This window comes from Sciurus vulgaris (assembly GCF_902686455.1).
Source record: "Sciurus vulgaris genome assembly, chromosome: 2".
In the NCBI taxonomy this organism is placed as follows: domain Eukaryota; kingdom Metazoa; phylum Chordata; class Mammalia; order Rodentia; family Sciuridae; genus Sciurus; species Sciurus vulgaris.
Genome location: NC_136462.1, coordinates 190,725,616 through 190,742,618, shown reverse-complemented (window position 1 = coordinate 190,742,618; position 17,003 = coordinate 190,725,616). Strand labels below are relative to the sequence as shown.

Below are 17,003 nucleotides of genomic sequence, written 5' to 3'. Positions count from 1 at the left end.
GAGACAGGAAGTTCACGAGAGGCCTGGCCACACTGGCTTTTGTAGCAAACTTGCTCCAACCTCTTAAAATCTCGTACTGGGGATTAAATTTCAACCTGACTCCCAGAGGGGGCAAACGGCAGCCTCAGGAGAAGGAAGGATGTGGCTGGGCTCCAGCACCCGGATCAGGGGAATGTCCTCAGACAAGAGGAGAGACATCTCCTCTGGTGCAGAGAAGAGACGTGTGTGTCCCCTTACCTGTACAAAGGCGTGTGTGTCCCCTTACCTGTACAAAGACGTTGTGTCCCCCTACGTGTACAAAGGCGTGTGTGTCCCCTTACCTGTACAAAGACGTTGTGTCCCCCTACGTGTACAAAGGCGTGTGTGTCCCCTTACCTGTACAAAGGCGTGTGTGTCCCCTTACCTGTACAAAGGCGTGTGTGTCCCCTTACCTGTACAAAGGCGTGTGTGTCCCCTTACCTGTACAAAGGCGTGTGTGTCCCCTTACCTGTACAAAGGCGTGTGTGTCCCCCTACCTGTACAAAGGCGTGTGTGTCCCCCTACGTGTACAAAGGCGTGTGTGTCCCCTTACCTGTACAAAGGCGTGTGTGTCCCCTTACCTGTACAAAGGCGTGTGTGTCCCCTTACCTGTACAAAGGCGTGTGTGTCCCCCTACCTGTACAAAGATGTGTGTGTCCCCTTACCTGTACAAAGGCGTGTGTGTCCCCCTACCTGTACAAAGGCGTGTGTGTCCCCTTACCTGTACAAAGACATTGTATCCCCTTACCTGTACAAAGACGTGTGTGTCCCCTTACCTGTACAAAGACGTGTGTGTCCCCCTACGTGTACAAAGGCGTGTGTGTCCCCTTACCTGTACAAAGGCGTGTGTGTCCCCTTACCTGTACAAAGGGATCATACTAGCAGGGCGGCCCTCTGGGCAAGGCTGTGGTGGGTGTTCATGTTGGTCTCCACCCAGGGTGGTCAGGGCAGGGCGTCGAAGCTCCGTAAACAGTAGCTGCTATTCTCATCTTTCACTCTCAGCTCTCTGAGCCATCCTCATGTGTGGAAAACAATCACCAAATCTCACCTGGTTACAGCACTTGACTCTTTCCAGAGGGTTACTTTTGTAGTCATATTGACTCAAGCTTAAAAAAAGAAGAAGAAAACAGGAGGAATTTACCCCCCCCCCCCATTGAACAGGGGAGAACACTGGGGCTCAGAGAGGGGAAGTGACTTGCCCAAGGTCACACAGTCTGTTGCAACAAAGCTTGATGTGCATGCAGTCGGAGTCTGACAGCCCTTGCCCTGGCTCCTGCAAGCTTTGTGGAAATGAACACAGATTTGGAGTCCCACCACCTCCCTTCTACAGCCCCTAAGAATGGGAGGGAGACTCCAGGGCTAGAGTGCACAGCTGCGCGCTCAGGAAGGATGGGACCGAGGCTTGAAAATGGCGCCAGGCTCAGTGGGTTCTCCTTTCTGCCCGAGATGAACTAGGGAGGAGGATGCCTAACCTGCCAGCTCCTTGCCAGGTCAAAGTCCTCGGGCCTGGCATTAGTGCTGCCTGTCTGTCACCCCAGATGGGACCCTGCTTGCAGGCTGGGGGGTGAGTCGACCAAATGGATTGCCACCTGCGGTTCAAGCCGTCCCAACCGGAGGCAGTTGGAACCGTGAGAAATATTCCCTTCTCGACTTTCCACCCGTCTGCTCCGGACACAACCAGGTCAGGGCGTGTGTCCGCCTCCAGGTTAGGAGGCCACTCGTACCTTTCTACCCCTTCTCCAAGGCTCCCTGAATATTCCTTTCCCCCAAATTTTGCACAGGTGGTTCCCTCTGCCTGGAATCCCTGGGGGTATTTGTGGCGAACCCCTCCTCATCCCTCGAGGACCAGTTCAGTGCAGGACACCCACTCGACTCCCTCAGATCAGAGCAAGCCTTTACTGAGCACCTACTACGTGCGGGTGCCCGAGTTGAGCTCCGGGGTTTATCCATGGGTTAGACCTCGGCCTCTACCTCCGGAGGTCCAGACTTGCAGTCCTGTGGGACAAAATCACAGGAATGGGAAGCCACCGTCTCTAGTGGGCAGGGTCTGCAGGAGGGGAGGATGGCCCTCGGGCCTCAGACCCAAGAATGACAGCAGCAGGCTGGCTCCTCTTGGCAGGCCCCGTCTCAGCCACATGGAGTGGACAGGGGCAGCAGGAAGTTGGGGGCCCTGCTTAGGAGCATGGCTCTGACATTGGACAGTCTGTGTGATCTTGGGCGCATCAGCTGACCTCTCTGTGCTTCATCTCCACAGCAAAATGGCAACAGAACTAGGACCTGCCTCAGGGGCCCCTGTGAGGAGGGATGATTTCACCACAGGATGCTGAGTGCGGTCTCAGCACCCAGCGAACGTCAGCTATTCTTGCTTCTATCGATAATTTTATCAGAGGATGATTTGGAAGCCACTGTCAACTCGCCCTGGGCACTAGGGAAGTCCCTCCCGTTCCTGGGTCTCTCTCCATCGGGAGAAAGCAGAAAGCCATGTGTTTCCAGCACTGGTGTCTGGGACAGGGATGAAGCGGGGAGGCCACTGTGCAGGGACAGGGCCTGGTGCCAGAAAGGCCAGGCCAGGGCTGGGCAGGAGCGGGCAGGAGACCCCAGAAGGCCTCAGCGGGGGTGAGTGGAGAAGGGAGTTGCAGCCAGATCGCGAGGGCTTAGATGCCAGAGTGCTCCTGGGGGCGACAGCCTTGATCAATTATTTGTCGAGTCAATTATTTGTCGAGTCGTTAGAGAGATAATGGGCCCTCCGGGAGGAAGTGATCTCCCCATCCCTGGAGGAGTGTAACAAGGCCGCGCGAAGAGGGAAGTCAGGCGGCCCAGGTTGGGCAGGGCCTGAAGCTCTCTAAGAGCAGCAAGGGGACAGAGACCGTGGTCCTGCTGCTTAAGCACCTGCCCTGGAGGCTTCTGCTTCCTTGGTGTGACCTTGGCAGTTGACCTCACACCGTTCTGCCTCACCTGCCCATTTGACCGTGGGGTAGTGACAAGCCTGCGCAGCCGAGGCTGTGAGGACCCTGGGCCCAGCCTGCTCCTGCTGAGGCTGCTGCAGCCTCCCTGCTCGGCCTCCACCGGAGGCCCACACTGCGGCTCTGTCCTCTTCTCTCACTGTCCTAGGAGGAAGTCTGCACTGGAGTCTGGGGCTGAGGAGGCTCCAGCCCGAAGCCTCCCTAAGGAGCTCGCCATGGTTACCAGCTGCTGCAAGGAGAGGCCATAAATCCCGAGCAGGGTGCGCAGGGAGGGAGGTGCGCGGGGCTGGAGGGGCAGCTAAGTGGAATCGAATCTTGTTTAAGGAGGAGGCCGGCGCCTCCCCGGGCCTGTAATTTACTGCGAGGTTGACAAGATGAAAGCAGAGTTTTCGGTGGCATAATCGCCGGGACCTCGGGGAGCCGCGGGAGATGAGCCGCGAGGCGGGTGGTGGCAGCGGGGCTTTAAGGAGATGGGGCGCTGATCCCGCTGTGATCACAGCAGGCGACGGCGCGGGGCCAGGCCGCCGAGGGGGCTCGGGCTGTGACTTGCCCGCTGTCGCCGGCCGCAAGAGCCGAGGTCAGGCTCTGAGTTTTCAGCACCCTTTATATCAGGGGGACGTGCCCCCCACGATGCCCGGCCTGCGCGCTGCCCCCAGCCCGGCTGAGCCCCTTCTCGGAGACCCCGCGCCAAGGCGGCTCCCACCCCCACGTCACCCCTGGCAAGGTGGGAGCCGCGTCCAGGGGCTCCAGAGCTGTCCACGGGACGGTGAGGCCCCTCTGGACGCGCCCCCAGGCAACTCCCCCTTGGGCTCTCCGGAGTTCCCAGGGTCCCCTGTCCCCCTCCTGCGACGGGCTCAGCCTGGGCTGTTTTCGGAAACTGGCAACAGGCCTTCCATCGCCGGTGGGCACTGGCCTGTGGGGTGGGAGGAGCGTGGGGGCCTCTTTCGCAGATGGGAAGACTGAGGCCCGGAGGGTGGGGTGCCCTCGGCGCAGGGTGGGGCCGGGGGCGCGGCTGGTGAGGGCTTCGTGGAGGCTGGACCCTCGCCGCGGAGGCTTGGCGAGCCCCGTTCTTCTGCGGCCTCCTTTTCCTAAAGCCCCCCGGAGGCTGGAGGCCTTCACACACATCCTGTCCAATCGCTGGGAAGACCCCGGAGCCGAGTTCAGGGTGACACACGGCAGGTGCGCACAGCGGGTCTAGACGGCTCCCTGACCTCAGCTCCTGCTGGGGCGGCTCAGAATCTGTCGGGGAGCCTCCCGGACCGGTGGGGCTCTGCAGCCAGACGTTCCCACTTCAAGTCCTGGCTTCCCCGTTCCTGGCTGGCTGTCACCTTGGACAAGTGACTTCACCTCTCCATGCTCCAGTTTCTTCATCCAAAATGTAACAATGATAATAAAATACTTTGTGGCACAGATGAAACAGGGAACCGACGTGGAGGGGTTGGCCCTGTGGCCGACAAGTGCCTTCTCTTATTTTTAGCTCATCAAGTGCCCAAGTCCCTGGCACAAGTACCTTGGGTACATTGCCCGCTCGGGTTATTGTCATTGCTACGGCATCAGAGGTGCTGGGGTGGGAATATGCATTCCAAATAAGCCCCTTGTTCTATTGCCAGCATGATCCCGGTTCTCTGATAAGTCCTGGGAACTGTGGCTTGACCTTTTATTCTAGAGAACCCCAGAGAGGGCAGGGATTTGCCCAAGGTCACCCAGCATGGTGGGATCCAAGCCAAATTCCAACCAAGCCTACTTGTCTTCCAGCCTAGAGAGCTTTCTCTTGTACTGCAAAGGGACAGATTCCCTAATGTCATCTTCTCTGGTTGCAATAAAAATTAACTACCCTGAATATGCACCTCATCAATGCAGCCCCAAGGCAGATGCGGGACTGAGGGAGACCCGGATGAAACGTGTCACCATGTTCCTGGGACATCCAAGCGGTCTTTCTGGTGACTCCTGAAGACCCGGAGCCAGCAGGTCTTCTCTGCCTTGGTCTGGGTGAGACCCCGTGCTGGGACTCCGTGAGGTCTCAGTGGATAGAGCTGCAGTTGAGGAGTGCCTTGCCTGGCTCGGTCCAGCCCCACCCCATGTAGCTCTGCACCCTGCGGGCCCCTGCGGGGCACTGGGGCTACCTCCCTTCTAGCCCTGGCCCGAGGGTTGGAAGGTCAGACCTTCTTCCCCAAGGTTGCTGAGACAAGGGATCTTGTGTGCCACACCCCGGGCTGCTCTAACAGGCTCAGGTCCCTGTGCACCTTCTCTGTCTGGAACCTCATATTCCAAGAGCCAGGGAGGGGAAGTTCAGGACCCCTGGAGGATGGGGGAGCAGGGGCCTCGTGTGTGCTTGGTGGCAGCGTGTGCAGCTTCCTGATATAGCAGACAGAACAAAGGGGACAGACAGCCAAGGAGGTGGGACGGGAAAGAAAGGAGGAGAAGGTAGAAGGGAAGAAAGAGACAGACTAGAAGTAAGAGCAGGAGAAGAGGGGAAAGAAGAGGAAGAGGGCGAATGAGTAGAATGGATTCACCAACCATGGCCTTCTATTGTAACAGAAGCCCAGAGAGGGCAGGGATTTGCCCAAGGTCACCCAGCATGGTGGGATTCAAGCCAAGTTCATAAGGTGAAGTACTATACAGCAGTGAAAAGGAGAACAAAGAGGTCTCACAAGCTTAAGGTGGAGAAAAGGAAGCCAGACGCAAAGAGGGTATGCAGTGGGCATCCATTTACATCAATCTCAACAACAAGCCAAACGAGAAACCATTGGGACGTTTAGTTGCACACAGAGATGTTCTCAGTGAAGAAAGGAACTGGTCCTCACATAGCCAGCAGATGGACGGGGCACTGCGTCAGGAATGTGCAGGCGCCGGGTGGCTGAGAGGGTTGAGTGTCCACGGCTTGACCTAAGGGCGGGTCCATCAGTTTGTCTTGTGATTATCGTTTATGCTGTGCATTTGTGGCGTTTTTCAAATCAAGGCTGAATTTCACGATTTAACAGACTGAAAAGTCTAGAAAGAGTGGGGGAGAGAGGCGGAGGCAGAGGCGGCGGTCCACCGTGGGGGGGGGAGGGCTCCAGGCTCTGCTTGGCTGGCACCACGATGGGCCCTGCCCCCATCCGGCCGCGTTTGTAAAATGGAATAAATATTGACACGGCCAGGATGGTATTCAATTTGTCCTGATCACTGGGCTGCGGTGAGTTCTGACAGGGCGCGGTGTAGAACAGCAGCCCAGGATGTAATTTCCACTGTCAACATGATGTACAGCGGCTCTGCCTGCCGCACCGCCAGCGGGCAGGGCGGGGGTGGGGCCGAGACAGGTGCCTCCGGGCACCTGGCCCAGGGGCCTGAGGGTCTCCCTGCCGGTGAGCAGAGGCCAGCCACAGTGTGTGTGTGCATGTGTGTGCACACACACACATGTGCACACACGTCTCTAACTTGCATGGGAGGTCAGGTCTCAAGCAGGGACCCCGGCCTGGGTTAAGGCAAGCCAAGCAGTGATCAGAGGAGGACATGGTTCATGCTCAGAGCCAAATGCAGGCCTGTCCTACCTGATAACCACCGAGCACCTCTTTGCTCATTCTTATTCTCCCCTGATCACAGACTGTCCGAATTTCAGATACAGCATTCACTAGCTGTGTGACCTTGGGCAGGTCCCTCAACCTCTCTGAGCCACCAGCCCTTCTCCTGTGATAGAAATGTTGCAGAGAGCCATTGTGAGAATTCAACCTGCTCACCCCCATAAAGTGTCCTGCTGGAGTTCAGCGTCCCCTCTTTCATTAGCTAAGGGGACGGCGCTGTGCCTGGCCCACATAGATGTGTGTGAGTGTCGCCCTCCCTGGTTCACCATGAACTCAGCAGGTGCTGCCGCCTGCCTTCCTTCCTCTCTATCCCCTTGGTCTGTCAAGGGTGTCCCCAGAGGGACAGAACTGGGACCAGCCCTCCATGTCCCCTTGCTGCAGTGTCCTGCATTGTCCTTCATTGGAAGTGGGCTTGTAAGTGACGACGGTGACGCACTCGATGGGCTCTCGTGGGGAATAAGGAGTCATGGGCGGGAGCACCAGGACGGGGGGCTGGCTCTCGGTAGGTGAAGGATAAACGTGGGCTCAAGGGAAAGTAAGACCGGGAAGTCCCTCCTGGCGCTCTGCCTCCCTCCGCCCGCCGTCCATCGTCACCACGTCTGCTCCGTGGTGCTTCCCAAAGCTCTCACCTTTCTCTGTCCCTCGATGGCCTCCCTGGTCCGGGCCACCTCCGCTCTCTCCCCCAGACCCTGCCACTCCCTTGCTGGCCGGGCTTCCAGCCTGCCCATCCAGCTTGTCCCTCTGGAGACAGCACAGCGAGCTCTCGGGAGAGGCGCATCTGAGCCCATCTCCACGGCTGCGTGGTGCCCCCTCCCCAGCGGGAGCTCCTCCGGCCCCTCCGGGCCCCAACCGTCAGGCCTGGGATGTGACTCCACAGGTCTCTTACCTGCCCCGGCGTGTCCCACGTCCCTTAGGGTTCGTCCCAAACACCTTTCCCAGGAACTAGTCCCATCCGTAAGGAGACCGTGTGCCCACTGCACTTCCTCCTTGTGGAATAGACCAGTGGCTTCTGCACATTTGTTTGTGAGATTGTGGGATCAATGCATGTGCCCGCCCCCGCGCACCCCTGGGTCCCCAGAATGGACAGCTCAAGACACGGACCTGCCTGGCTCACTCCACGCTGCATCCGTAGCCTCTACAGTGCCTGGCATGTAGTAGGTGCTCAATAAATATTTGATGAGTCAGTAAATGGAGCAAGCAGAAGGAAGCGCTAGCACAGAGGCCGGGGAAGGCAGTGCGACAGTAGCCCGGCAGCCCAGCCATCGCGTCTGGCCACCACACAGCAGGCAGCCCCTCCTCCTCCCTGGGGGGAGCACCCTCTGAGCACTGCCCTGAGGTGGGAGCTAGGGGCAGGGGGCAACAGCAGAGGTGCCCAGGGCCCACAGGCAGGCTGGGGCCAGGCGAGGAGGGCCTGGGCTGGGCCTCAGGCTCAGACAAAAGTGCTCCGGAGCCGGGAGCAGGAGGCAGAGACAGTGGGCTGTGGGGCTGGCCCCAAGGTGGGCCAGTGTGGTCACAGGGCAAGACGGGAGAAGGGCAAAGGCTCAGAGGCACGAAAGGCTGGCGACTCCCTGGAATGGGGTGTGGCTGGTGGAGAGTGGGGGGGGGCTGTGGCCCCCGAGCAGCTTCTGGGCAGCGGTTAAAGGCCCAGGCGGGGAGCTGGCAGGCAGGCCAAGTCCAGGCTCCCAGGACACACCAGGGGCACGACCTTGGGCAGGTCCTCCTGCTCAGTGTCCTCATCTGAAGACCAAGGGCCAATAGCACCCATGGTAGGAGGCCGCAAGGCGCTGGAGGACGAGGAACACCCTCTGCTGCTCTCAGGGGGACAGATCTGCTGGGAGGGAGCGGAAGGTTCCAGACTTGAGGAGCGCGGCTGCGTGGAGATCCTGGAGCACCCGCAGCACGGGCAGGACCGGGCAGGGCATGCGCCCGGTGGCCTTTGCAGGTGCAGCGACCCTGGTTATGGGGCGCGGGTGACCCAGCTCTGACCCCCTCCCCCCACCTTCCCTTCCCGGCTCCCCTCCAGCCACCAGCCAGGGGTGCTGGCGGGTCCCATCACACCCACTCCCTGGCTCCTCACGCGGACCACCAGGCCCCCCAGCCATGGCTTCAGCCCCCACAGAGCAGCCCCCGCCAGCCACTCGCTGCGCACTCAGTGAGTGCCTACTGTGTGCAGGGAGCTATTCCAGGTGCTGGGATACCGTGCACAGTACCCGGCAGGCGTCCTCGGCTGTGAGTCGCAGGCGTGCCGTGGGGGTGAGCAGCCGACTCCTTGCGTGTGCGCCAGCGGGCTTTCCGCCTGGGGAAGGGGCAGAGGCAGAGGCCAGGTGCCGGAGCAGCTCCCTGGCCTCCCCAGGACCCGCCCAGGCCGGGGAGCACTAAGCTGGTAGGAGTGATCCCCCAGGAGCCCGCAGCTCTGGGCTGAGGATGCAGCGGGCACAGTGCCCTGGGGACAGGGACAGGGCAGACGGGAGCCAGATTGCCAGGCACAGCTCCAACTGCCAGACCCCTGAGTCGAGCAGGCCTGGAGAGAAGACGTGACTCGTGGGCAGGCCAGGCGGAGTGAGGGGCGAGCGGCCGAGGGGAGGCCCCTCCTCCTGGGCTCACCAGCCTGGCACCTGCCCGGGTGGATCCAGCTCCCCTTCCCAGTGGGCTCCCCTCCTCTTGGCACAGGGCGCACTTAGGGCCTGATTAACAGTTGCTAAATAAACATACGACCGAATAGATACTCGGCCGAGCCGACCAATGTCTCCGAGCCCCTTTACCCAGCCAGAACTCTGTATGCCATGGGGGTCTGGCAGTGTTTGTCGACTGACCTGAAGTGACAGCACTAGCTAATATCTGTGCTCTCCACACTACCTCGCCCAGCGCTGCTTCCCTTCACACGCGTCCGTCGATTTCTTACGTGGGTCCCAGGAGGTAGGTAGCAGTATCCCATTTATCAGCAGAGGAAACTGAGGCTTAGGGAAATGGAGGGAAGCGCCCCAGGTTCCGTGTGCAGTAACACAACAGAACTGGGACCAACCCAAGACCTCAAGGTCTTAGGGTCTATAAATATTAAATCCGGTCCCTAAGATAGGGTCGGGGGTTTTTGGGAACTCTGGGAAGGAGGCAGGGGTGAGGAGCCCCAGGCTCCGCCGGGAAAACACCTCTGTGCTGTCCTGTCTGGAGGTCACTGCGCCCGGCCTCTCTTCTAGTTCTTGGCAGAAGAGACTGGGAAGCAACCAGGGGAGGGGTAGGGTGAGAAGCCCTTCCTCTGTCCCCAGGGAGAGAGCCAGGAGCCTCTGAGCTGGCAGTCAACCTTGGCAGTTATGGTGCCAGGGCCTTAAGAAATCAAGAAAGGACATGCTGGCCACCCACCCGGACTCCCAAGGACACGGTGTGTGCGTGGCAGCAGCGACGCCGGAGCTCGGATGAACCACAGCAAACCAGAACAGCTGCGCGTCCTCGGTGAGATGGAAAGTCAGGCCCAGCAGCCCCTGGAGTCTCACAGCCCGTCTCCCTCCCAGGCCGGGTTCTGTGCTTGGCTCTGGAGGAAGGAGTAGGCATGGTCTTTGTCATTCAGAAAGACACCAGGCCCCAGAGGTGGGCTCAGCCAGACAGATCTGAGCGAGTTCAGAGAAGAGAGCCTGAGAGTCTGAGGAAGTACAGGTTGGAACTGGATTTAACACCCAGGGCGGGTCAGTTCATTGGCTCATCAATATCATTAGGGACACAGATTGTTCTCTTTCTTTAGTAGAGTTCTTTGGTCTTTTGGATTATCTCCCTTCATCATCCCCAAATGGCTGCTGCTGCTCCAGCCATTACCTTACTCACACATGCAGAAAACGAAAAGTGTCTCCTTAAGGCATCTCTTTTTTAAGAGCAAAAATATTTTCTCGGAAGCTTCTGGACCAGAATTGTGTCGCATGATACTTTCTAAACCAGTTACTGGTAGGGAGAAGGGAGTGCCTCTTATGACTTTAGACTAATCACCGTGCCCAGAGCAGGGGCTGAGCACAGGGCCGAGCAGAGGGCGGTTGTTGAAATGAAACAAGAAAGAAAGATGGCAACGAACCAGCTGTTTGTAGCCAGCCATGTCCTTGGTATTTACCATCACTCTTCCTCACACACCATAAAATCCAGCAGCTCTGCACTGGTCACCGTTCCCGGCTCCTGTCCTGAGGGTTCCTCTGCTCACACTTCCTGCCTCTAATTTCCTACTTCATCTGCTTCCTTGTGTCTGACTCCTGCTCACCTCTCGGGGATCGGCTGCATCACTCCCCCTCCAGATGGCCTCCGTGGTGGCCCACATGGACTAGCCTTGCCATTTGCCATGCGTTGCTTTAGTTGGTTCTTCTTTCGGGGGTTTAAAAAGACTCTTGGTCTCGCTAGCCAGGCCTGGTAGTGCACTGTGATCCCATGGCATCAGAGGCTGAGACCAGCCTGGGCAACTCAAGGAGATGCTATCTCAAAATTTTAAAGAACAAATAAATAAACTTCTAAAAATAAGGACTGGGGTGTAGCTCGGTGGTAAAGCCGTTTGCCCTGGGTTTAATCCTCTGGAATGAAAAATGTGTACGTGCAGGTGTGCGCGTGTGCACGGGTGCCCCGGAGTGTCCTGGGCATCTGTGGGTACGTGCATCAAATCCCCAGGGCTTGGCTGGCGTTGGCATTCAATATTTGTTACTGAAGAGATAAACGAGTAAATGGTACACAGGCGGCGCTCTGTACATGCTGTGGGTGTTGCCAGCCGGGGGATGGTGAGCGCCTTGGGGGAGGGACTGGGTCTTTATGTCTCTATCATTCCAAGGATCTCGAAGCCCCTCTCCAGCTCATTAGGAAATGTCCCCTAGGTTTGAGGGACTAGGGACAAAATGAATGTCTCCACCCTGGCCACAGGCACCTGGATAGCTGGGCGCACCTGGTCCACCTCCCGGGCTGAGAACCGCACTTCGTCATGGCCGTTGGAGGAGAGCTGCTAGCCCAAGCCCCCTGGAGACCACCCAGCCCCAGTCACCTGCCACAGGGTCCCCGGGCCTGCGCATGTTCCAGACACCAAAGGTGGCTCTCGGGCCTACCTGAGCCTGCCCCTGTGGTCACGGAGGTGGATGTCGTGCCATGGGGTTGTTATTCCGCACACCTGGTGACCTGGGGACCCAACAGAGTGGCAGGGCCTGGAAGGGCCTGGAGCGCAGTGGGCCTGGACTCCCAGGAGCCCAGAGCCAGTGTGGGAGCTGGAGGCAGGCGGGCACCTGGGGTGGGCTGTCCCCTTCTTTCCACCACCGCCAGAGGGACTCAGGGTGCCAGGCAGGAAGGGCTGCCAAGCCAGGCAGCCTGGGTGGGGCACAGGCCACAGGGGTCCCGGCCCCAGGTCAGGAGAGACCGCAGGAGGAGGAAGGGGTGCAGGCTGGGCCCAGCTCAGGTGACTGGAGCTGCCCTGGTGGCGTTTCTTGGTTCCTGTCCTGACCCTTGTCGTGAGCCGTCCTCACTGGTGGGGAGGAACAGGAAAATGAACTCTCGCAAATCGGGCCGCCATCCGGCCGCCTCTCCTCCCCGTGCCTTGAGTGCTCCAGTCAAGCCCACACCCTGCCACCACCAAACGCCTTTGCTCAAGGTCAGTGACAACCTGGGCATCACTCACTCCAGTGGTCACTTCAAAGTGAACTGTTCGGAGATGACCATAACATTTATCATCTCAACTGGAAATGGGGGAGAGGGACCCGGTTAATAGGAATGCCACGGGACTGTTCCAGGCCAAGTCGGACAGCCAGCCACGTAATGGCAGCGCTCTGGGCTGTGGATCCCCTGACCGGCTGTGTCCTGCTGACTCCCAAGTGCCCTCGCAGCCTCTCTCTTCCTCGGTCTCCTCTGCCCTTCCTGCCTCCTCCCCCAGCCCAGCCCCAGGCCTCCCCCACCCCACGCTCCCTCCTCACCCTCTCTCAACTTCAAATCCCACCTGGGTCCCAAGTGGGTGTCTGCAGCCAGGACCTCACCCAGCTCCCGACCCAGGGCACAGGTGCCCACTGGATGCCTCCTCTCCATGGCTATCAGCCGGCAGCATCGGCATCCACCCGGTGAGGAGGGAGCAGCGTGAGGCCTTGCTCCCCGGGGTCTGCTCTCCCTGAGTCGTCTTCAGATCCACAAAAGGAAGCCCCGTGGCACCTGTGGCTTAGCCAAGGGTGGCGGCGCCGGCCCTCTCTCCCCTGCACTGCATCTCTGACCCACCAGCATAGGGCTCAGCCGGTGCCTTCCCTGCTCCACGTGGGCCATGCCACCATGACCACCTCCTGGATTATCCATGGAAGCCCCCAGCCCCTCCACTTCCACCCAGTAGCCAGCCAGCCCATGCCCGTCCTCTGCTCCAGCCACCCCGTGCAAAGCCCAAGAGACCCTTCAGGCTCAAGCCCCACCCCCAGGCATCTCTGAGCACATCTTCACTCCACTTGGTCAGCACTGGGTTCCATGATGGCCCTCCTTCACCCCAGTGGGCACTGACCCCAGGCCTTGCATGGGCTGCTCCCTTGGTCTGGAATCCTGCTTATGGATAGCTCCCTCACTTCAGGTCTCTGCTCAAATGCCATCCTAATGGCACGGCCCTTCCCTGACCAGCCTGTATGAATGCTCATTTATAGTGATAGATGATAGGTAGGTAGATAGATAGAAAATTCTACCACCCTCCTCACTGGCCTTTGTTTCTCCCCAAAGCATTTACCATCATCTGACATTGTCTTAGTCGGTTCTCTGTTGCTATAACAAAATACCTGAGGCTGGGTTATTTATATGGAAGTTTATTTTGTCTCATGATCTGGAGACTGGGAAGTTCAAGGACAGAGCATGGTACTTGGTGAGGGCATCATAACATGAAAGAAGGTGAGAGAACAAGCAAGTGGGTAGCAAGCATCGCAAAAGAGACCCGACGTGGGGCTGCAGTTACAACCTGGAACCTGGAGAACTGCGTTAATTCCTGTTCTCGACCTCCTCCCCTCTCACAGGCCCGCCTCCCAACACCACCCCCCCCATGATGGTCAACCTTCAAGATGCGTTTCAGAAGGAACACACCATTTTCAAACCAAAGCAGACAGGTCATTTGCTTCTTGTCCGTGTCCACCACCTAGCAAGGCAAGGTCTCCAGCTATTTATTTTTACTAGAACAACAGAGTGGAAACTCCTGGAATGGACGGATGTGCATGGGACGCAGCGTGCCGGCTGGCGTGTGTGGCTGCAGACACGTGCTTGCCTGCACATAGAAACGCCATGCGTGTCTGGAGCCCCGGGGGAGACAGGTGCATTGTGGAGGCGGGGCTGCAGGGTGGCTGGCCCGGCCGGGGCTCAGTTCTTAATCCCATTTGGGATTAAACAGCTCTGTGCAGTAGGTTGAGACCTGTGCCCAGGAAGGCCACCGACACGTGCAGCATCTCACAGGGAGTTGCAGGAATGCTGGACACAGCCCAGGGATCCAGACCACCGCCCCAGACAGATAGAATGCCAGGCAGGGTCCTGTAGCTGTCACCCACCCGGGAAAGGCAGCTGGAGCAGGAGCGGGAGGGAGGGGAGGAGGAGGCCCAAGAGTCTGCAGCAGCTCTGGCAGGCGGCACAGCGGCGACGAGTTGGCAGGCAGCCAGGGCGCCTGGCCAACGTGCCTGAGGGAGGACCTGGCAGCTGAGGTACAAAGGCCCAGGTGGGGAGGGAGAGGTGCGGGCTGTGGGCAGGGCTGCCCCTCAGACCAGATGCCAATTGTGCCACGCGCCAGGGGGCGGCCCTGACCTGCCAAGTGGGCCCCAGCACCTTTACCCATTCCCCAAAGGTGCGCAAGCCCAGGGGACTGGGGTCCTGGGTTTGAGGCTGCGCTCTGTCACTGATGCTGTGCGACTTTGGACAGTGCCTGACTCCACTCTCCTCTGGAGTAGGCATCGCACCCAGGCCTTGCCCCAGGTAGGCCTCCCCAGTGGTCTCCCCGACACTCCCAATCCCACACACCCACATCCTCCCTGCGCTTGGACCTCGAGTGCTACCTCCATGCGGCCCAGCCTCTGTCCCTGCTATTCCTCTGTGGGGAACCCTTTTGTGTCCAGCTTCTCCTCATCCTTCCAGTCTCTGCCAGATTCCCCCAGTTCTGAGAACCCTCCCTGGGCCCCTGTCCAGGGGGACACTCACCCACCCCTTCCATTCCCGTTTCTTGCCTTAATTTTCTTTTTTTGCTTATCACGCCCTAAAATCATATGATATTGTAGATTCACCCCATTATCGTCTGTCTGTCCCCCAGAAGGCCAGTTCCACGAGGGCCTGGGCTCTGTTCTGCTTATTGCCGTGTCCCGGGGGCCCAGCACATGGGCCAGCATCAGGGAAGCACTGGTAAATATTTGTGGGAAGAGTAAATGCATAGCCAGAAAAGACGCGCTGTCTTCTAATTACTGATTGGATCTCGCTGTCGTACTCAGAGGAATGATGCTAATAGTCTGTTGAATGAGCGAGGGAATGAACGAAGTGCATTTCTGTCTCCTGCCTGCAGTAGACACTAATGTCTGATGAATGAATGATTGAGTACCAGCCCCCCCCCACACACCTTGCAGAAGGTATTATAAACCAAGAAACGGGGGGCGGGGAGCAGAGCAACGGCAGGCTGCCTGCCAACTGGGCATCTCCCAGAGGCAGCCCCGGCCTCCTCGAGGTTCCCCCTCCTCCAGCGCCTCCCTCTGCGATGACAGCCCTGGAACTGGCTGGTGGAGCCAGGGGAACAGTTCCCGCAGCATGTGCGGGGAAGTCATAAGCTCCAGGAAATGAAGGCTTCAGAGCTGCCTCCTCCTCGCCCAGAACTCCAGCCTCATTACGCCAGCCCCGGCCATCATGTGGGGAATCAGAGCCAGATCCCCAGAGGCGGAAGCACAGCCTGGGGCTGCAGAGCGGGCCACCAGGATGAGGGAGCTGCCTGCCCAGACCCACATAACAGGGTGGGGGTCGGGAAGGGAATGAGGGGCACTTGCAGCAGGGCTACAGGTCCTCTTAACTAGAGGGACAGAGGGGACTGCGGGTCCAGGGCCCCTCCATCCCACTGTCCCCTCTGGACTATTGGCGTTCTCCATTACCCAGAAACCCTCACCAGCGCCGTCACCTTCAAGCAGAGGCTCCAGGCCCTGAAACCCCTTCCATAAAGGATTTCCAGGGCCTACACGGCAAAGGAACACCAGGCAATGCCAGCCCCCAGAAATACCTTCATCTCATCTACATCAAAGGAGGGTCTGTTCCCTGGAGACTCAGCCCCCTGCCCCTGGCCCAGCTGCACGCCTCAGGTTCCAGCCTAACTCCTCAACTAGCCCGATGGCTCCGGGCTGGTGTGTGTGCTCTGCCGCCTGGAATGCCCACCCTGCTCCTCCATCTGCTCAGAGCCGCCTTGACTCCCCACCTCCCTTCCCTGAGCCCACAGGTCCAGCTCGTCCACATACACACACTTTGAGGGCCCGATCACAGGCCACCTGGTATTTGGGGTGTGACTGGAGGGTCTCACCTCCCACCCCACCAAACTGCACGTGTATTAATCTGTGTTCCCAGCATCCAGGCTCAACCTGGCCCGGAGTCGAGGCTGGTGGAACTGAGTTGCTAAGCTGAGCGGAACTGGAGGTGGCGGGGCGGGGGACTGAGCCCCTCACCTTCTCTGGCTCTGGTCTGTGCCTGAAATTCCTCCATTAAAGCAGCATGGCTGTCCCCTGTAAACACCCACATTAAGCCATTATTCATCATTAGGGCTTGAGTAGGCGTGAGTCCCTCAGATCCTTTCTTGCTGAAAACGGGGATCTGACGGAGGGAGAGAGGGAGGGAGGATTGATCTGTGGACACAGTGCTGGTCCAGGATGGGGGAGGAGAGGTGTCCCTCAGAGCCAGGAAAAGGCTTTCTGGGGGAATGTGGACACAATAAAGGCACGCGCAGAGGAGAGGGCTTGTGACCCTGCGGAGTCACGCAGGGCCCCTCCAAGCAAGGCCTGCTGGCACACCAGTGCCTCATCCCCAAGAGGGGCGGAGGGGTGGTGGCTTACCAGAGGGCCTTCCCCAAGTCCCTGATTTGGATGAAACGGCTTCTCCCTGTTGCTATGGGAGGGTGGGAGGTGAGGTAGCAGGCTGGGAGCAGCACCGAGCCCCAGGACACCTGGGTCTTGAAGACCTCTTCTAAACGTTGCAGCGGGGTAGGGGATTTGGGGAGGCTGGGCTGGACCAGACTGCCAGCCAGAGGCAGGGGAGGCAGCTCCTAAAGCCCCTGTTCCCATGGGCCTGGCAGCAGTGAGAAGCTGGGGGGGTCTGTGGGGAAGTGGGGGAGGGGCAGCAGAGAGCACAGCAGGGTGGGTCACCAGGGTTGAAAGGGGATCTAAGGCTAGGATGGTGAGTGAGCTACTACACTGCCGACTCCAAGAAGCCAGGGGCCTCTCCTGGTCACCAGTGTCTGTGCCACCCTGCACAGTGCCAGGTGCACAGTAGGTGGTTAATCAGTGCTTAC

General features: G+C 59.0%; 1 protein-coding gene across 1 annotated transcript in view; it reads left to right on the top strand.

The window, feature by feature from the left end:
• Positions 1-17,003, top strand: part of CDH22 (cadherin 22) — a 115,816-nt gene that overhangs the window by 33,169 nt on the left and 65,644 nt on the right. The window lies entirely within an intron of this gene.